The following is a 26,148-nucleotide window of genomic DNA, read 5'->3' on the forward strand; positions in this document are numbered from 1 at the left end:
AAAAGAGGTTACTATCTTGGCATCATATTGGGGATATAAAAATCCCCAAGAAGGGACTTCCCTGGTGGCACAGTGATTAAGAATCCACCTGCCAATGCAGGGGACACCGGTTTGAGCCCTGGTCCGGGAAGATCCCACATGCCACAGACCAACTAAGCCCGTGCGCCACAACTACTGAGCCTGCACTCTAGAGACCGCGAGCCGCAACTACTGAGCCCATGCACCACAACTGCAGAAGCCCACGCACCTAGAGCGCATGCTCCACAACGAGAAGACTCCGCAGTGGAAAGCCCGTGCACCGCAACAAAGAGTAGCCCCCTCTCGTCGCAACTAGAGAAAGCCCGCGCACAGCAACGAAGACCCAATGCAGCCAAAAAAAGAAAAAAAAAATCCCAAAGAAGCCTCATTGCATACATCCCCATGTGAAGCTTTCCGTTGCCCTTTCAGTAACAGTCTGACTTGTATTTTGAGAGGCCAGGCCTGGGCATAGGGATATTAATTCAAGAGCCTTAACAGTGGGGGTATGGAACAAGTATAAACGCTGCCTCCTATGTGGCTCCCTTGTAAATTTAAAATAGCTAATAGGGGCTGCTTAAAACTAAACTTTTGCCAGCAAGGTGGAAATGGAATTATGGTGCCATCTAGTGGTTGGCTGTGGCAGTGCTGAAGAGCTCTAGTGAGTATGGGTGACAGTATGGGCAGCTCCAAAACCCACTGGCTGTCACATTGCCAGCTGGGGCCTGCTTAATGGCCTGCAATGTCCCAGGCCCACGTCATTACCCAAAGTATGAATGCTATGATGTCAGGCAAGTTCTGAGCTGCGGATAAAGGCTTTCCCACATTCTTTGCAATTATAGGGCTTCTTGGCAGTATGAATTCACTGATGTAGAGTAAGTTGTGAAGCACAAATAAAGGTCTTCCCACATTCTTTACATTCATAGTGTTTCACAGCAGGATGAATTCTCTGGTGTTCAGTAAGTTGTGAGCCACGAAGAAAGGCCTTCCCACATTCCCTACATTGATAAGGTTTCTCACCAGTATGAAGTCGCTGATGTTGATCAAGTTGTCAATGCAGTCTAAAGGCCTTCCCACATTCCTTATAACCATAGGGTTTCTCACCAGTATGAATTCTCTGACGTCAAGTGAGTTCTGAGCCACAAATAAAAGCTTTCCCACATTCCTTACATTTATAAAAGGTTTGTCACCAGTATGAATTCTCTGATGTCGAGTAAGGTGTGCAGATTGTCTGAAGGCCTTCCCACATTCCTAACATTCATAGGGTTTCTCATCTATATGAATTCTCTGATGTTGAATAAGATGTGAGCCATGAATAAAGGCTTTTCCACGTTCCTTACATTCATAGTGTTTCTCACCAGTATGAGTTCTCTGATGTTCAGTAAGATAGGAAAAATGACTAAAGACCTTCCCACATTCCTTACATTTATAGGGTTTCTCACCAATATGAATTCCATGCCATCCCGTAAGTCCTGAGCCATAAATAAAGGCTTTCCCACATTCTTTGAATTTATAGAATTTCTCTCCAGGATAAATTTGCTGATGTAGGATAAGAGATGTTTGTAGGCTGAAAGTTGGCATTTTTTTTGTAAGTCATTAATGCTTGCCCCAAATATCCCTCCTGATTTATCTGTCGCCTTTCAAATTGGCCTTTGCATTCCCAGACATCTCTGATACTGGAGCCCACAAGTCTATGACTTGTTTCCATTATCATCCATTGGGATGATGTTACTTCATAAATTTCTTTCTGCAGACACAATTCCTTGGTTTTGCATCTGAACTCCAAGTCTGAAAGATAATCAGAAAGTAAACATACGGTGTTTCCTCCTTGGGGGGAAATAAAATTTCTGTGGTAGAAATGGGGGAAAAACTGAAAATAATGTCCTTAAGAAGTGAAGATGGTATACAAGGCCTTCATTTTGAAAAAGAAGTCAAAAGCATAAACACTTAAGAAAGATGAGAGAGGCTGTTAGGAAAACAGGTTAAGTCAGTACTTTCCAAATTCAGGTGTAGATTAGAATCACATAAATAGTCTACTAAAAGACTGGATATCAGTGTACCACCTCAAATCAAGTAAATAAGAATTTACACCAATAGGTCTTAGGTTTCCTATGTTTAATACATTCAACCAGCCAATTCTGATGTTGCACAAAATTTAACAATCCCACCTAGAATTTTTCAATGGTTTCCAACTGCACTTAGAATAAAATCCAAATTCCCTTACCACAGCTTATGAGATCCTCCATAATCTTATCTTTGACATATCTCAACCAAAATCCTATCCAACACCTTCTCAACCCACTTTTCCCCAGTGTTCATTATGTACCAAATATTCATCACTTCTGAGCATCTGAAATAAGTACTTTACCTTCTCAAAATTTTCCACAGACTGTTCAATTTGTTAGAAATTCTCTAAACGTAGCTCTTTTCACAGCTGACTTCAAGTCTCAGGTGAAAAGTCACTTCCTTAGAAAGTTTGAGCTAGACAACCCTATTTAAATTCACTTCTTCATTCTCTATCTCATCAGAGTATTTTCTCACCGCAATGTTCTGGATTTTATAATTATACAATCGCTTACTTATTCATATGTAATCTTTTATTTTCTTTATGTTAAAGCTCTTAAGGGGCAGGAACAATGGCTGTTTCACCCAACACAGAATAACCAACATTTTAGTCATAAAAGGTGTTCCATAGATAATTGTTTAATGAATGAATCACTGGATGAATGAAAGGGGATTATTGTAGGGATAAAAGGAAATACTGTGCAGATATGGAAGTAGGGAAGAATTTAAGGATTATAACAATCATTTATACTTATACTTAATTACAGAATAGTTCTAAACATCTATCCCTGATTTTAATCTCTCTCACATCACTGAAAGGATAATATAAGCTCTTTACTTCATAAGCTCTTTACTTCACTACTTCCCTCAGAAACTAAAACAAAATCACAACCAAAACTAGGTTATTAAATAATGCAAATAGAAAAATGATATTATATATATCTAACCACCTATCTATCCAATTGTTTCTCCCTTTACTTCTACCAGTGCTCATTGCCATTTATGTGTAGTTATGACTATCTATACCATACTATACTGAGGTGCCTTTTCTTTTACCCTTCACTTGAATTTGTAGTATTACTCAACCTTCCATCCAATATACAATCTATTTTGTTCCTCCAGGCCCTTTCTCTGGGCTTCCCTTCCCTCCTTTATGTCCAAAACCACTATATTTGTACTTCCCAGAAAACTATTTCTTCCCAGGCATTATAACAGGTTTGAAGCATATTAAGCAAAGAGACTTGAGAATTTTGGGAGACTAGGATCACTATTTGGTAGAATGAGGTGGGTAGACTGGACGACTAGAAACTCTATAACAAAGGGCATGCTGAATGTAAACTGAAGGAAATGATGGAGAATGGAAATCTAGATAATGGAACAGACAGAATATTCTAAAATGCTGGGTGAGTATAGAAAGTTTACAACACAAATATTCCTCTGACTACAGTATGGTATGTTTTGTGACTCTAATAAAACTATTATTTGGTGCTAATGCTATAAAGATTGTCCTTGAAATAATATAGAAGAGAACTCAGGCAGTCTCTAGCAATGAGTGATTTGACAGTAAAAGCTGAGAAATAGTTCAGAGTAAAAGAAAGAGTAATGATGAGATTTAGTGAGGATTTAGTGAGAACACAGGATTCAGACAGACCAGGATCTCAGACCCTAGCTCTGCTGATGATTACCTTTCTGTGTAGACAAAGTACTTTTACCTATCTCAGTCACCATTTCTTCATATAACAATAGATATAGAAATACCTATTCCGTGGGCTTGTAAAGATTAGGAATAATGCATGTAAAGTGCCAGGCATAAAGAGTTCAAGATGTGGTTCTAAGATGAACTGGTTTGCAGGGCAAAAATTGAGACACAGATGTAGGGAACAAACGTATGGACACCAAGGGGGGAAAGTGGCGGGGGTAGGGTTGTGGTGGTGGTGGGATGAATTGGGAGATTGGGATTGACATATGTACACGAATATGTATAAAATGGATAACTAATAAGAACCTGCTGTATAAAAAAATAATTTTTTAAAGTGGTTCTATCATTCTTATTACTATGGAAGAAGATTCAGGGGAAAAAAAGGCGGTGGGGGGGCAAGGACTGAGCAAGGAAAATGATATTAAGTTTTCCTGCACCTGAACTATATGCTTTTCATAAAATCAATGTAAATTTCATAATGTGAATGTGGAAAATTTCATTAAAATTTTCTGTCATAAAGGAGACGAATGTGAAAGGGGTGAGGCATGAAGACAAACAAAAAGACTTCCAAAACTCAAGGAGTAGGGTGGAAATTATTCTAGATTCACCCTCTTGTTCATGCCCTCAATCATCTGCAATGTTAATTTTCACTATTATATCCCTGATGGCCTTACCTAGCTTAAATTCCACAGTCCATCATTGTAACTATTGTCTTGCATTTATGTCCCCAACCTGATTAAATCCAATTCTGCCTATTGTTCTTCTCTACCTGAGTAGCTGAACATGGCTGATAAGGAACACACAACCACATTGACTATTCTCACTATACATTTATAACCACACAACTCAAATGGACCCTCAGCATTTCCCCTCACCTCTGCTACATTTCTCATTTTCTCACTCTCTGAAAAATTTCCCCCACCTCTTTTCTCTCCTAAGATCTCAGAACTATCTCCTGGCTGATGTCCAGATTAATAATTTCACAAAGAAGGCGGGGAAAAAAGTAAGAATGAGAGAATTTTCTCTCATGCAATCAAATCAACCAACCTGTACATAAACTCCAATAATCTGTTTCCCCTGCTGATAAAATGCTTCTGTCCAAGGCCAATACCTTAACTGGATCCTGAAGACTATCTTCTCTGACATAACCTTTTCTTGCATATGCTTCTGCAATCCCCATCCTCTCTCCTTCACAAATAGTTTTCCTGCTCTCATGTTTTGGTCCTATCAGCACAAAAGACACTCCTTAAAATCTCCTTTAAAGTATGTACACACAAACAACTTCCTTGACTCTAGGACCCCCGGCAGCTACCAATCATTTCCTTGTCCTCTGTTTTACAAAATTTCACACTATCTACACATTGTCTCACCATCCACACATTGTCTCACTTCCTATTTTTTTTGTGTTAAAATAGTTTGCCATAGAAAAATGTAAGCTTTTGAAAGTGGAAAAAACCCAATATAACAATCACTCAGCTTCAACAACTGTCAACTTATAGACACTCTTATTTATCCATCCACTTCTCACAGCCAATCCATAAATTAATTTGAAGCAAATTCCAGGCATCTTATTATTTCATCTGTAAATATTTCAGCATGAATCTCTAAGACAAGAACATTTTTGCAAAAGCATATTAATATAGTAATCAAACCTAAAGTTTACAGTAATTCTTTAAGATCAAATATCCAATTAGTCTTCCTATTTCCCCAGTTGTCTAATTATAAATGTGTATTTTTCAGTTTGTTTGAATCAAGATCCATGTGAGGTCTGTAAATGAGACTGGTTGCTAGCTCTAAGTGTCTTTTAGTCTTTAAGATATGTAATTAAAGATAAAATATAGCCTGAGTTCAAAATAATCCTTCCAATTCATATTCAGGACTACAGGTTTTCTATTTAATGTTATCAATCTTACATCTGTATTTCCTTTCTCCTGTACTGACAGTCTCAGTTTTCAAAGACTCCAACTAAATTGCTCATTTATTTTATTCCACAGAACCTAACAATATCAGCACTGCTACCACTAGTATGAGTACTAAAAACATTATGGTGGGGTTTTTAGATAGTGTCTTTTCTTCTTAGGGTATATAACCAATGGATACACATTTAGATTGAATTGTTTCCTTTCTCTTTTGGTTTCAGGGGTTTTTCTAAAGTTAATTTTGTTTTATAATTGTGTAAGATGTTTATTATAGTTCCCAACTCAAATCTACAAAATAAAGTATAATGAAAGAAGTCCTCTTCATCCCATTATTTTCCCTCCCCTTGTATAAAGTAACAACTAAAAAACACTTTATTTTTTTCCTCTTTGATCTTTATTATTTCCTTCCTTCTGTTGACTTTTTTTATTTGTTCTTCTTTTTCTATTCTTTTAGGTGGTAGGTTAGGTTGTTTATTTGAGATTTTTCTTGGGTTTTTTTTTTTTTTTTCTTGAGGAAGGCCTGTATCACTATGAACTTCCTTCTTAGGACTGCTTTTGCTTCATCCCATAGATTTTTGTATGGTTGTATCTTCATTGTCATTTGTCTTGAGGTATTTTTTGATTTCCTCTTTGAGTTTCTCATTGACCCATTGGTTTTTTTAGTAGCATGTTGTTTAGTCTCCGTCTAATAGGTGTTTGTTGTTGTTGTTTTTCATTTTTCTTTCTGTAGTTGATTTCTACTTTCATGACATTGTGGTCAGAAAAGATGCTTGAAATAAGTTATATTCTCTTAAATTTGTTGAGGCTTGTTTTGTGTCGTACTAGTAGTCTATCCTAGAGAATGTTCCATGCACCTTGAAAAGAATGTGTATTCTGGAGGCGGGGGTGGTTTGGATGTAGTGTTCTATATATATCAATTAAGTCCAACTGTTCTATTGTGTCGTTTGGGATCTCTGTTGTCTTATTCTAAAAAACACTTTAAAAAATACAATATCCTTCCTGTTTTAGATAAATAACAACATGTTTTAGTATAATCACTGTTTGGCCTTAGTTCTATCATTTTGATTTATGATATACATAAACACTCGAACATGCACACATACATATCTTTTATCTATACAGTCTTTATGTATACCATTTTACTTATTCTCTATTTTGAGGCATATCTTTTCATATTTAGTCAAGTTTACATTTTTGATTACAAAGCTTATTTTTATCCTGATAAATTTATATAATAACTGTTGTCCTCCTACTCTCTCTGCTATTACCTACTGGTTTCCTAATACGAGACATATTGAAAATAATTATTAACTTCTTATCCCTTCCCTAGGCTCTGATTTGAAATACTTACTTCCTCTGTTAATATCTATAAGGTAATTTACAAGCTTGTTGTACTTTTCATATACCCCTCACATTCTCACCCTACTTCTTAGATAATTATAACGATATATATCTACTATACCTAAGCAATAATACTATACTCTCTCCCTTAATACCACCACTTAGTATTACATATACAGGTTATTATATACTTAATGCTCAACCCAGTCCTTAGGTTGATGTCTCTCTATTTCTGTTTTCTGAAGTTCATTTTTGGCTTGATCCCTTGGGAAGGGTTTAGAGGAATAATACTCCTTGAGCTTCTGCATATATATATATATAACAATTTGGCTAGGTAAAAAATTCTTAGCTCAAAATTTATGTCTTTGTATAACTTAAATAGAAAAATAGACGTTGTCTTCTGGAATAAATCTTTGCTGTAGAAAGGCCAGATGATAATCTGATTTTCCTTTCCTTTTAAGTGACTTGGTCTTTTTGTCTGGATGCCAAAGTTATGATCTTCCTGGATACATGGTGTAATTTTTCAAAACATGGCTTCAGTCCTTTTGTTCTTAATTTTAGTTATCTTGAGTCATTTTTGGCAATTGTTTGTTCCATTAAACTCTTATTGGAACTCTTAATGAAGATGTTAGATTCTCACTGCCTATCTTCTATATCATTTTCTCTCTAATCCTTTTCCTCTCCTTCTTAATTTCTTTATTTTTTAGGAGTTAATTAATTAATTGATTTATTTTTGCTGTGTTGGGTCTTCATTTCTGCACGAGGGCTTCCTCTAGTTGTGGCAAGTGGGGGCCACTCTTCATCGCGGTGCATGGGCCTCTCACTATCGTGGCCTCTCTTGTTATGGAGCACAGGCTCCAGACGTGCAGGCTCAGTAGTTGTGGCTCATGGGCCCAGTTGCTCCATGGCATGTGGGATCCTCCCAGACCAGGACTCAAACCCGTGTCCCCTGCATTAGCAGGCAGATTCTCAACCACTGCGCCACCAGGGAAGCCCTTAATTTCTTCTTGATTTTGAAATTTTTTCTCCTTTCCATCTCCTGTTTCTCCCAAGGCATTATTTGTTGCACATTTTCATTTTTATTTCCCTTCTAGTTTGGTCTTCACCTCTGAAATGATTTTTTATTTTATTTCTAATTCTTTCCTGAGTCTGTCACCATCTTTAACTTTTTTTTCTCCAGTTGCCTCATATCTGAGTTTTTCTAATTCTGTTTTATTGTTCTTTCAGAGTGTCTATCATTTTCTGACATTTTTAGCTAGTTTTGAAACATTATGACTGTTTGTACATATGACGTGCTGGTGTGCCTCTCATTGTCTATAGGAATGTTGTTTTATCCTTTAATCCCTTTTATAGCAATTTTATGCAAGGTTAAACCAGAATCTTTTCCTATTGCTTTTATTTAAATTTTTAAAATTTAAATTAACATAGCAAAGCTTTCTTGTGTATAGTTCTATGAATTTTAATACATGTAGAGATTCATATAACCACAATAATTATACAGAATAGTTCGATCACCCCTAAAACTCCCTCAAGCTATCACTTTATACATCCTCCCTCCCCTAGTCCCTAATCTCTGGCAAACACTGATCTGTTCTCCATCTTTACGATTTTTTTCATTTCCAGATTGTTATATAAATGGAATCATACAGTATGTAATGTTTAGAGATTTTTTTCCTATTCAGCATAATGCTGTTGAGATCCATGCAAGTACCTTTATGTACTTAGAGCTCATTCCTTTTTACTGCTGAGTACTATTCCATTGTATGGATGTGTCATTCACATGCTGAAGGACATTTAGGCTGTTTTCAGTTTGGGGCAATTATGAACAGAGCTACTACAAATAACCCTGTATAGGCTTTTGTGTGAATGCAAGTTTCCATTTCTCTAGGGTAAATACTCAGGAGTAGGATTGCTGGGTTGTGTATGTGTAAATTCATAAGAAATTGCTAAACTCTTTTCCAAAGTTACTGTACCATTTTACATCCCTTCCAGCAAAGTATGAAAGTTCCAGTTGCTCAGTATCCTCGCCAGTACCTAGTAATTGCAATATATTTTATTTTAGCCATTCTAATAGGTGTTTAGTTTCTCATCATGGTTTTAATATGCATTTTCCCAATGGCTAATGATGTTGAACATCTTTTCATGTGTTTATTTGCTATCCATATATCCTCTTTGATGAAGTGTCTGTTCAAGTCTTCTTCTTTGATTCATAGGCTATTTAGAGGTGTCTTGTTTCATTTCTAAGTGTTTGGAGGTTTGCCTCTTATCTTTGTTATTGATTTCTCATTTAATTCCATTATGTCAAAGGACATAAGATGTATGGTTTCAATTCTTTTAAAGTTTGCTTTATGATCCAAGATATGTTCTATGCACACTTGAAAAGAGTGTGTATGCTAATATTGTTGGGTAAAGTATACTATATTCATTTGCATGATTGCATTATTTAGTTTTTCCATATACTTGCTGATTTTCTGTCTACTAGTTCTATCAATTACTTAGAAAGGCATGTTGGAGTCTATATAAAATTGTGGATTTAATTATTTCTCCTTTCAGTTCTGTCAGTTTTTATTTCATATATTTTGGAGCTCTCTTATTAGGTATACACATTGAGAATTATTATGTCTTCTCAGTGAATTGACCCTTTTATCATTATGTAATGTCCCTCTTTATCCCTGGTGATTTTCTTTGCTCTCTAGTCTTTGTTTCCTGTTAATATTACCATTCCAGTTCTTTTTTATTAGTGTTTGCTTAATGTATCTTTTTCTATCCTTTTAATCTACCTATATTTGAAGTTTCTCAAAAATAGCACACACTTCAGTCATGAATTTTTATCCATTTGGACATTCTCTGTCTTTTAATTGGTGTATTTAGTCCATTGGCATTTAATGTAATTATTGATGTGTTTGGATTCAGGTCTACTATTTTATTATTTGTCTTCTATGTGCAACCTGTTTTTCATTCCTCTGTTTCCAATTTTATGCCTTCATTTGTATTGACACTTTTTTTGGCCCATCATCCTTTTCTTTTTAATGGTGGTAAAATATACATAACATAAAATTTACCATCTTAACCATTAAGTGTACAGTTCACTAGTGTTAAGTATATTCACATTGTTGTGCAACCAATCTTGAGAATTTTTTTTATCTTGCAAAACTGAAACTCTCACATTGTTGTGCAACCAATCTTGAGAAATTTTTTATCTTGCAAAACTGAAACTCTGTGCCCACTAAACAAAGTCTCTCTCCAAGTCTGTACTCTAGATACCTTAGAAAATTAAATCAGTTTGTCTTTTTGTTACTGGCTTATTTCACTTAGCATAATGTCCTCAAGCTTCATCCATGTTGTGGTATGTGTCAGTATTCCTTCCTTTTTAAGGCTGAATAATATTTCATTGTCTGTTTATACTACATTTTTGTTTATCCATTCATTTGTTGATGGACATCTTGGTTGCTCCCTCATGTTAGCTATTGTGAATAATGCTGCTATGAACATAGGTGTACAAATATCTGTTTGGGCCCCTCCTTTCAATTCTTTTGGGTATATGCCCAGAAATGGTATTGCTGGATAATATGGTAACTGAATACTTTTTAATATTCCATTTTAATTCTTACTCATTTTTAATTGAGATGGGTGTTATTCTACATTTAGGAGAAAAAATTGGACCAGGGTAGAGTTTATAGCTTTGTAGCATTGAAGGTCCCTCTTCGTGGTTTTCTATGAGTGCTCAAAACTGTAGTCTTAAACACTTCCTGAAATATGCCTCCTCTGCTCCCCTCCCCAACTTTTATCTAGACCACCTTCTTCCTTTGCCACTATCATCCCTGTCCTGTTGTTTAATTTGGATTCTACTACCAGAAATGTCTCCTGAGTAGTAGATGTTGTCCTGAAAGGCATCTGTAGTTTGGATTCTAGAGTTTAAGAGGCCCAGACTTTAGCTGTGCTGTATTTACCTTTCACATACCTGCCTATAGAAGGATGACTTCCAGTTTCAGCTGCTGCTGTACTTTCTAGTGAGTAAATTTATGATTTGAGGGTTCTCTTCTTCTCAGAGCTGTCAGATATTCCCTTGCTTTTATTTCTACTTCATCCCATAAAAACTGCAGACACCAAAAGGATCTTAGGGCTGTCAGTTTATTCCCAGTTAATCTTCTTATAGGGTTTGAGGGGGTGACTTGTCACTTAGCTTTGATGTAGATGTTACCTGTGGATTTGTATTTTGCTCTTTTAGTTTCTCTCTTATTTGGTTTGTTTGTTTTGTTTGGTGGGAGATGGGGAGGATTCAAGGAAAGCAAAAACATTACATATTCACAGCCACCATTTTCCCAGAATTCTCTTCCACTTTTTTTAAAGCCATTTCAATCAGGAATGATTTTTGTTTCATAACTCCACTGAAAAAACACTCTTTCTAAGACCACCAAAACCCTCCCTTTTGTTAACTCTAGTGGTCAGTTACTGTTCTTCCAGTAATGTGTGACAGTTTATCTACTGGTACATCCATACTTACCTTGGTCATTTTCTACTTTGCTCACCAGTCTTTCTCATTCTCCTTTTAGATACCATCTAGGGTAATCAACCATCTCAGTTTGCCTGGGATTGTCCTGGTTTTAGCACTGAAAAGTCCCACATTCTGGAAAACTCCATAATTGGGAAAACCAGGACCATCCTCCTTTCCTGACTTCTAAGTGGAAGAATGGCTCAGAGAACAGTCTTTGATACTCTTCTCCTCTCAATATTTCACTCATTTATCAAGTGATCTCTTTCAGTCTTATTGCTTAATAAATTATCCATCTGCTGGTGATTCCCAGCTCTACCCTCTCCACTCTGCCAGAAGCTCACATAGCCAGCTACTATTGATCCTTCTGGCTTAACCTTAAAAAAAAATCCTGAATCTAATCATTTTCTCAACATTTCTACTGTTAACATCATAAGCATCAGCAAATTTTCTCTTTAAGGGCCAGAGAGTAAATATTTTAGGCCTGCAAGCCACAGTCCCCATTGCAACTACTCAACTTGGCCACTGTAGTGCAAAAATAGCCAAAGACAACACATAAGTGAATAGGTGTGGCTATGTTCTGATAAAACTTTATTTACAAAAAATAGGCAGCTGGCTCACAGGCCATACATAGTTTGCTGACCCCTAGTCTAACCTATCATCATCTTATGTGTGAATTACTAACACAGCATCCCAATTAGTCACCTTATTCCTCTCCTTTTAGCTTCATTAGTCAGAAAGTATTTTTTGTTAAGAAATACATACAAATGAGAGTGTTTTGTGCATTTGTATATACACATATTTAAAAGGTACAAAGAATAATGAAATGAATACTATGTATCCATTACTAAGCTTAAAAAATAAAACATTACAAATATTATTGATGCTTCTTGAATATCCCTCCCAAAGCAAATTGTTCTCGCTTTCCTGTACCCTACAGGTAACCACTATTTCGAAATTTGTATTTCTCATTCTCTTTTATTATTGTTTTACTATATATATGTGAATTCTTATTTAAGATACTGTGCAGTATGACAACATTTGAACACTATATATAAATAGCCTCATACTTCTGGTATTCTGTGACTGTTTTTATGATTAACCTGATATATTAGCTATAATTCATTCATTTCATGGCAGTATGGTTTTATTTAGCATACAATAGAAACAGGATGATTTACTGATCTATTCTGATGCTGAGAGACATTTAGATTGTTTCTAGTATTTTGCAAACACTGCGGGTACTGACATTCTTCCTCATCTCTCCCACTGCAACCTCTGCTTTTAGCAGTATGGTACACTTTATCTATCATGAAAAGTAGTCTTATGTTGCAAAACTGCTAAATGCTGGATATATCAAAATAAAGGTATCTTTAAACTTGCCACTGAGCGCTCAAGAAAGTAAAGGAAATTCCTAAAAGCAAAAACAATATAAACATACTAAACACAGAAAAGAAAACTGAAACTGGAGTGGCAAAGCAAACCCGAGAACTGAAACCACCTTGCTGTGGGGCATCCCAACAGAAACCAAGAGCTTTTGTGGATTGATGTCCATGTGAAGGAACAAGGTTAAGTCTCAAACTACGCAAAGTGAAGAACGAAACCTGAGACTACAGCATAAAACGCAGGTCTTCAAAGAAGCCACACCCAGAGTTAAAGGGTGGGCTAGGAAAAAGTCTCCTGCCAGTTAAGGGACTAACAGGTAAATCTGCTCTCCTCCGCTGTGGTTCTAGATTTCACCACCACTACCACCATCAAAAAAAAAAAAAAAAGAGAGAGCTTCCCTGGTGGCGCAGTGGTTGAGAGTCCGCCTGCCGATGCAGGGGACACGGGTTCGTGCCCCGGTCTGGGAAGATCCCACATGCCGCGGAGCGGCTGGGCCCATAAGCCATGGCCGCTGAGCCTGCGCGTCCGGAGCCTGTGCTCCGGAACGGGAGAGGCCACAGCGGTGAGAAGCCCGCGTACCGCAAAAGAAAAAAAAAAGAGTCTCACCTGAGAATTAATCATTAACATCCATCCTCACATAAGATTGGAGTTCAAATTTACACTACCTGTCATGGACACCTCAAGCTGAGAAATTAATTAAAGAATAGACCTGGTCTCTGGTATAAACGAGTAAATAATCTCCTAGAGTAATGCTTTGAACCCAGATCCTTCAAGATTCCCACTTTTCAAACTGAGGCGCGTAGGAAGTCACAATCAAAAGTTAGACTAGGGCGGGATTCCCTGGTGGCGCAGCGGTTGAGAGTCCGCCTGCCGATGCAGGGGACACTGGTTTGTGCCCTGGTCCGGGAAGATCCCACATGGCGCGGAGCGGCTGGGCCCGTGAGCCATGGCCGCTGAGCCTGCGCGTCTCGAGCCTGTGCTCCGCAACGGGAGAGGCCACAACAGTGAGTGGCCCGCGTACCACAAAAAAAAAAAAAAAAGAATATAACAAGTGTTGTCAAGGATGTAGAGAAAAGGGAGCCCTTGTCATTACTGATGGGAATGTAAATTGATGCAGCCACTATGGAAAACATATGGAGGTTCCTCAAAAAATTAAAAATATAACTACATATGATCCAACAATTCTTCTTCTGGGTATTTTTCCAAGGAAAACGAAAACACTAATTTGAAAAGATATATGTACCCCCACATTCACCGCAGCATTAACCAAGACATGGAAACAGCCTAAGTGTTCATCAATGGATGAATGGATAAAGAAAATGTGTGTGTGTGTGTGTGTATACACAAAATTAAACAGACAATTACCATACGATCCAACAATTTCACTTCTGTGTATATACCCAAACAATTGAAAGCAGGGACTCAAACAGGTATTTGTACACCCATGTTCCTAGAAGTATTATTCACAATAGCCAAAAGATGGAAGCAACCCAAATGTCTGCTGATGGATGAATCGATAAACAAAACGTGGTAAATACATACAACAGAATTCAGCCTTAAAAAGGAAATTCTGACACATACCAGAACATGGATGAAACTTGAGGACATGGTACTAAGTGAAATAAGCCATACACAAAAAGACAAACATTGTATGATTCAACTCATATGAGATATCTAGAATAGTGAAATTCATAAAGACAGAAAGTAGAATGGTGGTTGCCAGGCCCTGGTGGGGAAGAGGAATTGGAATTATTATTTAATGAGTACATAGTTTCATTCTGGGAAGATGAAAAAGTTGTGGAAATGAATACAGTGATGGTTGCAAGAGAATGTGAATGTACTTAATGCCACTGAATTTACACTCAAAAAAGGTGAAAATGGAATACATTTGTTATTCATTGTTTTAACACAATTTTAAGTAAGTAAATAAATAACTCCTGAAAATTAATTAATTATTAAGAAAATAAACCTAAACAATCTAGTGGAAAAGATGGCAAAATTTTACATAAAAAGAAAGTATATTTATACTTTAATTTATATATTTATAAATAAAAGTATAAATTTATATAAAATTTATATAAATAAAATTAAAAAGTCAGCTTCCCTGGATCATGCATTTCTGTGCTAGAATATCAGGAGCTTTAAAGGGTTTAAACTTTTTTGGCCCAGGAATCTCATATCTGATCATCAAATATGAAAATATCCATCTAAATAAAGATGCATCAGAGTAGTAATTTTAAATAGAAGAAACTGTGAAAAGCAACATATATTTAATAGTATTTAAACGTATGATATCTGGGTCTTGCTTTAAAATACTTCAAGGGTGGGGGATGCAGAGGTCAATGAGGATAGATGAAATAAGATTGAAAACATGTTAATAACTGCTGAAGCTCGGGCACAAATTCATGGGACGTCCATTCCTCTGTCCGTAATAAAGTAAAAAAGAAAAAAATTTAAACACATTTGTAATGTTCTGTGAAAAAAAATGAAATCATCTCTATCTTACAATTAGAACATTATTTTAAGTCAATAAATGTTGATTAAAAGTAAATGAATATCTTTTAATGCATGGAATTGCTGCATCAAAGCAAAACTAGTCAGAGGGGGCTTCCCTGGTGGCGCAGTGGTTGAGAGTCTGCCTGCCGATGCAGGGAACATGGTTTCGTGCCCTGGTCCGGGAAGATCCCACGTGCCGTGGAGCGGCTGGGCCAGTGAGCCATGGCCACTGGGCCTGCGCATCTGGAGCCTGTGTTCCGCAATGGGAGAGGCCACAACAGTGAGAGGCCCACCTACCGCAAAAAAAAAAAAAAACTAGTCAGAGGGAAAAAAATTCAAAGATCAGTAGGAAAAATGAACAGTAGGGCTTAAAAATGCATTTCAGAAGATTTTTTTCAAAAACACATGAGTTTAAAAAAGGGAAAGAAATGGATCTAAGTTATATGATATAAAATGGCTCTTAAAGAAAAAGGGCTTTAAAATTGGAGGGAATTATGACAGACGAATAGCACAGAGAGCACAGGTGGGGGTAAAAGGGAAGGACTTTACATTTTTCCACGTGTTTTAGGGCTTTTCTTCACAACCCTTGTATAGGCCTTCAAGGAAGAGATTCCTCAATCTATACTTTTAAGGTGCTGCCTCCCTCACCAGCTGGGTTCTTTTTTTTAATATTTATTTATTTATTTTGGCTGTGCCGGGTCTTAGTTGCACCATGTAGGATCTTCTTGGTGGTATGCGGGATCTTTAGTTGCAGCATGCAAGATTTTTAGTTGTGGCATGCAGACTTCTTAGCTGCGGCATGCATGTGGGATCTAACTCCCCAACCAGGGATCGAACCCGGGCCCCATGCATTGGGAGAGCGGAGTCTTACCCACTGGACCACCAAGGAAGTCCCACCAGCTGGGTTCCTAACTGCAGTGCCTTTCCCTACCTATTCAATCTAATCACCTGGGCACCATCCTCCCACCATGTTCCTTGAAACCATCCAGGGCTCCTTCCCTTCCTCTAATAAGAAAATTACATCAAGCTTAGGAATAGAGAGTCCTGTTTGTAAGAAAAAATAAGAAGACATAATCATGCTGTTCCTGAATTCAAACCCAGTCCTTAAGAAAACAGGCAACAACATGAAGGACAAGAGGAAGGTGTAAAGCAAGGAGAAGATAAAGGTACCACAAAGTGCTGCTCATCTCCGAATCTACAATGTACAAAATAATTCCCAAGGAAATAGGTAGAAACCCACCCAGACAATTGAAAATACACCCAAAATTCACAAGTTATTTGGGAATAGAAATCCTTACCTAGGACTTCCCTGGTGGCACAGTGGTTGAGAATCCACCTGCCAATGCAGGGGACACGGGTTCGATCCCTGGTCCGGGAAGATCCCACATGCCGCGGGACAACTAAGCCCGTGCATCATAAATACTGAGCCTGTGCTCTAGAGCCCGTGCGCCACAACTACTGAACCTGCGTGCCACAGCTACTGAAGCCCGCGCACCTAGAGCCCATGCTCCGCAACAAGGGAAGCCACCGCAATGAGAAGCCCGTGCACCACAACGAAGAGTAGCCCCCGCTCACCACTAGAGAGAGCCCACAACACAGCAACGAAGACCCAGGGCAGCCAAAAGTAAATTAAATTAAACTAATAAATAAATAAAAGAAATCCTTACCTAATAAGACCAGGTTGCTGTAATTCTCCATCATTACATCTCTATATAAATCCCTCTGCGTAGAGTCCAGGCATTCCCACTCCTCCTGAGAGAAGTCTACAGCCACATCCCTGAACATCACCAACCCCTAAAATGACAAAACCATGTAGTACTGTTAAAATTAAAGGAAATGTCTTTCAGATCAAAGAAGAGATGGAAAAGGACACTGAGGGATGGAGAAAATACACTGAGCAAATGGGTTAAGCCAAAGATAGGGTAGAGTAAAAAAATTAGTGTAATTAGAACAAAGTGCCTCCATCTTCTTGAATATTCCTATTGCTGTAGACACACCTCCTTCATACAGTGAGACATTCCCATTATCCCACGGCTAGGGCTAGGAATGAACAAAACACACATTTATTTACAGTTTCCCAAATAATGAAATAGAGTAGAAAAACACACAGTAACCTGTAGGCCTGGAAAATTACTATTTATTTTAATGATCATCCCTGACTTACCAATATTTTTATTGTGGAAACTTTCAAACATACAGAAAGTTGAAAGAACTGTATAGTGAACATCTGACATGCTAATTACTACTTACAATAAACTCTTAAATATGAGCTCCTCCTTTCCCTTTTTTTCTTCTTACTTCTTAAAGGAAAAAGTCAGAATCTTTCCAAAATATTTACCAAACAAACAAGCAAAACCTCTGTTGCACATAATAGGACTTTGATCTAATTAAAGTGTACACCAAATACTAAGAATCATCATTTTCAGAAAGTATCATAAGTATTTTTCCTTATAATGCAAGTTCTTTAATAAACTCTTTTTAACTGGATATATCTTTCATCTTAGGAAGGCAAGACATAACCATTCCATTATTTTGGATATTGAGATCGAACAAGATCTCTAAGTTCCTTTACAGCTTTGAAAGGCTAAAATTCTCAAAAACTTATGCATCTGGCTAGTCTTACTTGTTAAAAAGTTCAAAACTATAGAAAAGCTAACAGTATATTGTTTAGGGATAAATAGTAAAACAATTGTGAAAAGCAAGAGAATGATGACTACAAAATTTTCTTTACAGGTTACATGTTGAGAGGGAGGGCAGTGTACAAAAGGGTCTTCAATAGGCCTTCCTATTCTATGTGTTAAGTACATGAGTGTTCTATTATTCTTTTGTAGTAAGAAATACTTCATATTTTTTTAAAGGGGAACTCAAAAATTAACGAAAAATAAACAGGCCTGTAAAGATGAGTTATCCCATTCAACAATCATTTCCACTTCATGAAACCACAATTCTGAATCTGAAAAAAAAAAAAAAACCCACAGTTCTGATATGGGAGGCCCAGTGGAATGTATTTAGGCTCCATCATAGAGCACTGCACACAAATGGGAACACTGTTAGAAAAGAATGGGATGCTAGAATAGAAAAAAGAGTGCACACATTTATGGTCAATTAATCTGTGACACAGGAGGCAAGAATATACAATGGAGAAAAGACAGTCTCTTCAATAAATGGTGATGGGAAAACTGGACAGCTCCATGTAAAAGAATGAATTTACAACATTCTCCTATACTATTTACAAATATAAACTCAAAATGGATTAAGACCTAAATGTAAGACCAAAAACAATAAAACTCCTAGAGGAAAACATAGGCAGAACGCTCTTTGACATAAATCACAGCAGTATTTTTTTGGATCTGTCTCCTAAAGCAAAGGAAATAAAAGCAAAAATAAACAAATGTGACCTAATTAAATTTAAAAGCTTTTGCACAGCAAAGGAAACCATCAACAAAACGAAAAGACAACCTACAGAATGGGAGAAAATATTTGCAAATGATATGAGCAATAAGGAGTAAATATCCAAAATATATAGACAGCTCATAGAACTCAACGTTTAAAAAAAAAAAAGCCGATTAAAAAATGATCAGAAGAACTGAATAGACGTTTATCCAAAGACGTGAAGATGACCAACAGGCACATGAAAAGATGCTCAACATCGGCTAACCATAGGGGAAATGCAAATCAAAACCACAATGAGATACAAAATGGCTAAGTCTTAAATATAAGACGGGACACCATAAAACTCCTAGAAGAGAACACAGGCAAAACATTCTCTGACATAAATTGTACCAATGTTTTCTTAGGTCAATCTCCCAAGGCAATAAAAATAAAACCAAAAATAAATAAATGGGACCTAATCAAACTTACAAGTTTTTGTACGGTAAAGGAAACCACAAACTAAATGATAAAACCAGCGTACAGACTGTGAGAAAATATTTGCAAATGATGCAACCAACAAGGGCTTAATTTCCAAAATACACAAACAGTTCACACAACTCAACAACAACAACAACAAAAACCCAGTCAAAAAATGGACAGAAGACCTAAATAGACATTTTTCCAAAGAAGACATACAGATGGCCAACAGGCACATGAAAAGATGCTCAACATTGCTAATTATTAGAGAAATGCAAATCAAAACTACAATGAGGAATCACCTCACACCATAATTTTAAAAATCTACAAATAACAAATGCTGGAAAGGGTGTGGAGAAAAGGGAACCCTCCTACATTGTTGGTGGGAATGTAAACTGGTGCAGCCACTATGGAAAACAGTATGGAGGTTCCTCAAAAAACTAAAAATAGAATGGCCATAGGATCCAGCAGTCCCACTCCTGGGCATATATCTGGAAAAGATGAAAACTCTAATTCGAAAATATACATGTACCCCAGTGTTCATAGCAACACTATTATATACATATATACACATACCTCATCTTCTTTATCCATTCATCTGTCGTGGACACACACACACACACACACACAATGGAATACTATTCAGCCATAAAAAAGAGTGAAATCTTACCATTTGCAACAACATGGATGAACTTGGAGGGTACTATGCTAAGTGAAATAAGTTGGACAGAGAAAGACAAATACTGTAGGATATCACTCATATGTGGAATCTAAAAAATACAACAAACTAGTGAATATAATTTTTAAAAAAAGCAGCAGACTTCCAGATATACAGAACAAATTAGTGGTTATCAGTGGGGAGGAGGGAAGGGAGGAAGGATAATATAGGGGTAGGGGATTAAGAGGTACAAACTATTATGTGTAAAATAAGCTACAAGGCTATATTGTACAACACAGGAAATATAGCCAATATTAATAACTATAAATGGAGTATAACCTTTAAAAATTGTGAATCATGTTGTACACCTGTAACTTATATTGTACATCAACTATACTTCAATAATGAAAAAAAAAGAAAAGCGTGGGATACTAAGGGACAAGACCCTGCTGCTGGGTGCCATCACTCGCTCCCTGACAGAATGGGAGGACCTGAGATGGGTTCATAGATGAAGCTCAGTTAGGCAAGGAAGTTTCTAGATAAAGAGATGTTGGGACTTCCCTCGTGGCGCAGTGGTTAAGAATCCGCCTGCCAAAGCCGGGGACACGGCTTTGAGCCCTCGTCCGGGAAGATCCCACGTGCCACAGAGCGACTAAGCCCGTGCACGACAACTACTGAGCCTGTGCTCTAGAGCCTGCAAGCCACAACTGCTGAGCCCGCGTGCCACAACTACTGAAGCCTACGTGCCTAGAGCCTGTGCTCCGTAACAAGAGAAGCCACTGCAATGAGAAGCCCGCACACCACAACGAAGAGTAGCCTCCGCTCGCCGCAACTAGAGAAAGCCCGTGCACAGCAACGAAGACCCAGCACAGCCTAAATAAATAAATAAATTTAAATGCTTTATTTTAAAAAATGAGATTTCACCTCACACACCTATTAGAATGGCTACTGTTAAAAAAACAAAAAATGTTGGTGACGATGTGGAGAAAAGGGAGCCCTTGTGCGTCATTGATGAGAATGTAAATTGGCACAGCCATTATGGAAAACAGTATGGAGGTTCCTCAAAAAAAATTTTTTTTTAAATTACCATATGATCAAGCAATTCCACTTCTGGGTATTTATTTGAAGAAAACAGAAACACTAACTTGAAAAAATACATGCATCCACATGTTCATAGCAGCATTACTTAGAATAGCCAGGATATGGAAGCAACCTAAGTGTCCATCAGTGAATCAACAGATAAAGAAATTGTGATATATATATATACATATATACACACACACACACAATGGAATGTTATTCAGCCATAAAAAAGAATGAAATTTTGCCATTTGCAACAACATGGATGGACCTTGAGGGCATTACATTAAGTGAAACAAGAGAAAGACAAATACCATATGATCTCACTTATATGTGGAATCTAAAAACAAAACAAAAAACCAAATTCATAGATGCAGAGACTAGACTGGTGGTTGCCAGAGATGGGGGGGAAGCAAAAATGGGTGAAACTGGTCAGAAAGTACAAACTTCCAGTTATAAAGTAAGTCCTGGGGATGTAATGTACAACATGGTGATTATAGTTAATAGTATTATATTATATATTGAAAGTTGCTAAGAGATTAGATATTAAAAGTTCCCATCACAAGAAAAACGTTTGTAACTATCTGCAGTGGTGGATGTTAACTAGACTTTTTGAGGTGATCATTTCATAATATATACATATATTGAATCATTATGTTTTACACCTGAAACTAATATGTTTTACGTCAATTATATCTCAGTTAAAAAATGGTAATAAGAGCTATGAAAAAATAAAACAGTATAAGGGAGATAGGAAGTGCACTTGTTGAGATGCTATTTTATGTAGGGTGGTCAAAGAAGGGTTCTCCAATTTGGTGACAGGTGAGCAAAGTCTTGAAGAAGTGAAAGAGTAATGATGCAGATATCAGGAGCAAGAAAATGCCAGGCAGGGGAATCAGCAAGTTCAAAAGCAGAGGGGGCAGAATTAAGTTACCTAAAAATATATAGAAAATCAAGTCAGAGAGGCAGCCGAGAGCCAGATTACATTGGGCTGTGTAAGCCATTGTAGAAACTTTGGTTTTTACTCTGAGTGAGATGGGCAGCCACGGAAAGTTTTAAACCAGGTAGTGATGACTTACATTTTGGAAGAATCACCCTGGCCGCTGTGTTAAGAAGGAATGTTAGGCAGGCAATGAAAGAAGTAGGGGGATCAGTTAATAGGCTGTTGCAACATCAAAGGAGAGATGCCTGTGGCCTAGATGAGGACCAGCTGAACTTGTACATGCAAGGCTTTCAAGTTCCGAGTCGCCCTCACTCAGCTGGGCACAGGCCTATCACCTTTCTCTCCACCATGTGGAACTGCCCCCCTTGCTCCCAAGAATAAATTAAGTCTAGCTAGAATTCCAAACTGTGGATGTTTGATAATCTAATTAAGTGCTACGTGAAGTTTAAAATGTCCAGCATTGCCTAAGCAATTTGATACATGCTGTCCACCTACAATGTTTTGATCATCTTATATCCCCTCTTTGCCCCTTCATGGCCACACCCACCAGGGCACTACGGGGGCACAGGCCTCTGGAGAAGAAAAAAGTTTTTGTCATTTCAGAAGAAGGAAGTATTCATGGATGTGGTCAAATCCATGAGTGGCTGTGGAGGACAAATGGATAAATCCTGTCCAGAGGAACTTCTTCAAGGATGTGATAATAGAGAAGTAAGGAAACATAGTTCTACTAATTGAGAAGTTTCCCCTATTATTCATAATCTTCCCTTTAAGACATCTATTTTCCTTCATGTGTATCTCCAGGGAGCTTCTGAAGAGCTTGACTCTAGCTAAGAATTGGTTTGGTATTTACTGAGCTTCAACTGACAGCTCTAAAGCTTCTTCATTTTGAGGACCTCACATTCCTTTGGCCCTTTTACAAATAACTTCTGTTCCTAAAAAAATAGGGAGGAGATTTAACTATACAATTTCTTGAGTACTTTCTATTTATTTTATTTTTAAATTTTATTTATTTATTTTTGGCTGTGTGGGGTCTTCGTTGCTGTGCACAGGCTTTCTCTAGTTGCAGCGAGTGGGGGCTACTCTTCGTTGCGGTGCGCAGCCTTCTCACTGCGTTGGCTTCTCTTGTTGCGGAGCACGGGCTCTAGGCATGCGGGCTTCAGTAGTTGTGACTTGCAGGCTCTAGAGTGCAGGCTCAGTAGTTGTGGCACATGGACTTAGTTGCTCCGCGGCATGTGGGATCTTCCCAGACCAGGGCTCGAACCCGTGTCCCCTGCATTGGCAGGCAGATTCTTAACCACTGTGCCACCAGGGAAGCCCTTCTATTTATTTTAAATTGCTTAATGTTAGTCATAATAATGAAAATGGATATGTTCTATCTCAAACATATTTTTACTTAGCTGCATAAAATGCCACCTTATATTGGGATTTACTTAAAATTTCCCTATTTGTGAAAAGTAATTTTGGATTTTATTATCTCAAAGGTTGTCCCAAAGTGTTGTAGTCTCTGCTTTTAGATCTATCCGTGGTTCTACCATTTTTGTAAGCCTTAGTGAATTTCATTCCAGTCCTCCTTCCCTTTAGATATCTGGTGATGGAGTCCATGGATTCCAGATTGAGAACTCCAACGAGGACCATTTGAGAATTTAATTCAAAATAGACCTGGAAACTGGTCCAAGTATTTACTCACAAATTACCTGGCAAATCCCTTGTCCTATTGGTATAGAACTCTTTGATCAAGCCCCCATGTCATTCCTACTCCAAAAATATTGGCAAAGTGAAAGATCTTATCACCTGTTTGGACTGAGACTAACCAAAACCAACCCATAAGCTGCATGGCTTTTGCTTGGTGTGTGGTATGGTGTGTGCCACATATGCACTCATCTTATTTTCAACAATTCAGTTGTTATGATGAAGCCTCTGTATTTGCCTCACTAGGCCAGCAGAGATCTTAGAGGAGATATGGCACACAGGAGAAACTGCCCAATTAATACTAAGACGGAGGGGACATATAGGAAACTGGGTCTCTGGGTCTAACCCCAAGGCCTCCATTATGTATCCAAATGGGAAGTACTAAGGACAAGGTCTCTTGAATGGGCTTTTGGTAGTCAGGAATTGTCAGAAGAGGAAAAAATATATATACCTTGAAAAACAAAGATTTCAGGGAAGAAAGAAAAAATCCCAAAGCACTTTGATCTTGACTTTTGGATGTTCAGAAACCATTCTTTCCTCTTAGTGAGGTAACTGAGGAAAAAAGAAGAAACTGATGAGACACTTAGCTTTTCTTGGGATCCCACACTTTCTCCAGCTTTTCTTGGGATCCCACACTTTCTCCAGCCCCTCTCCACCCACACACACATACAGAGGAAGGTCAGGGAAGACTGAAGAATCCAGCCCAATGCAGTTACAGGAAAAGAGCTACAATCTATCATGGGCTCACAAATGACTCCTAGGTATGGAGTGGTGAAGCCACACTTGCACCATCACAACCCACTCACCATGGCACACATAGTGCTATACAAGGTCACCTGGTTACATATAATCCCACATACATACCTAAGGGACACACAAGGTCTCTATCGCACAGCCACAGGACTCCCCGCACCCACACACTAAGGTCATATTAGTTGCACCTGCACAGTCACAGGCGCCTGACACCACAGTCTCAGACCTCCAAATCCTAGGCACACGGTGCTGCACACATTCAAACAATCACACACCCATTACCGGGACACACAGTTCCAAATGCAGTCACCTGCCCTCTACATCCCCCACAATGGCGCACAATGCAGTAACAATCACATACCCTTTCTGGGAACACGTACAGTCACAAACACCCCACTCCATCACCCAGAGTGATCACCACATACTGTCACCATCACACACTGCGAAGACACACTGTAACAATTACACACACACACACACACAGACACACACACGATCTCCTCTCTTCTGCTCGCTCCGGACACGAAAGGCCGGGGGCCCAACTCCTCACCCTAGTCCTTCCCTAGTTCCAGTCTGGTCCAAAGTAGCTAAGTTGCACCGGGTTCCAAACGCCCCTCAGCAGCTAACTCCGCGGAGCCAACGGCCCCACCACTGTGCAAAACTCAGCAGCGAAATACCGCGGGACATAGCGTGGGCCTGCGGATTTCTCTGGGAAATGTAGTCCAGAGGCTGAAAACGGGCCCCCGATTCCTCTCAGCGCGGAAGCTAGGTTTGCGCTCATCCACCGCCTCTCTGCACCAATCAGAACCGCAAGCCCCGGACGCCAAGCAGTTCGCAGATGGAGCCGGCATACCTGCTGGAGTTGCCAGTCCTACCCATCTCTGTCAGCTCAGTTATCGCCCGTAAGCAAAAGGCGAGACCGCAAATTCGCCTCTTAAGCAGCTCCGAGTCGCAGAGCCTCTGGGAAACGTAGTTCACGCCAGAAAAGCAGCCAATCGGCCAGGGTGCAAGCGAACTGATTCTTTTCAGCTGGTCCTGACCCCCGTGACCCAACCCGCCGGGCCCGGGAGATTTCTTGAGGTTCTAGTTCGCCCTCGGAATGCAGAGGGGATGACACACTTTTCATCTTTGTCCGTCGGGTGAGTCCAGGCCTCGATCCGCGCAGCGCTCAGGGTAAGAGTGAAGGTGGGACCTAATCTTCTCTTTCTGGACTGTATTGAAGAGGCGACAGAGAAGAAATCACGATCTTGAAGAGTGTGTGTGAGCGCGTGCGTCTCTGCACTCAGGTGAGGAAGAGGGCGGGGCAGAGCTTGCTGAAGATGCTGAGTTGTGACCGCAGGTGTGACTGGGTGTTGTGTATATGTGAATGTGTGTCACCTGTTTGGGAGACCAGGCTTGTATCTGCGTAACAGAAATTAACCTCTGTTAGGCTTTTGTAAAATGATAAAAGAGGGTATCTTTATGGGGCATCAATTTTATTTGAAGGTTGACAGAATTTTTTTTAATCTACTATATGCTAAACAACATTAACGGGTTATGTTAAAATAGGCACTTTTACTATGGTTTAGAATGCAAGTTGAACATGTTTTTAAAGCAAGAAGGAAGATTGCAAAGTAATTTATTACGAGATGCTTGGTTTTATCTGTCCCAGACCCTCAAGTATAGACACTCTCCTCTACAGTGAAACTACTAAAATATTTGGGTTTAAATCTGCCACCTTACTATTTGTTTTCTGTTTATTCCACCTGTTCACAATCTTCACAT

At 38.5% G+C, this 26,148-nt stretch overlaps 1 pseudogene; it reads right to left on the reverse strand.

The window, feature by feature from the left end:
* Nucleotides 1–535: 535 nt before the first annotated feature.
* Nucleotides 536–20,010, reverse strand: LOC115862636 (zinc finger protein 850-like; annotated as a pseudogene).
* Between the last annotated feature and the right edge of the window lie 6,138 nt (nucleotides 20,011–26,148).

The sequence above is a fragment of the Globicephala melas genome, chromosome 19 (genome assembly GCF_963455315.2).
Source record: "Globicephala melas chromosome 19, mGloMel1.2, whole genome shotgun sequence".
NCBI lineage: Eukaryota > Metazoa > Chordata > Mammalia > Artiodactyla > Delphinidae > Globicephala > Globicephala melas.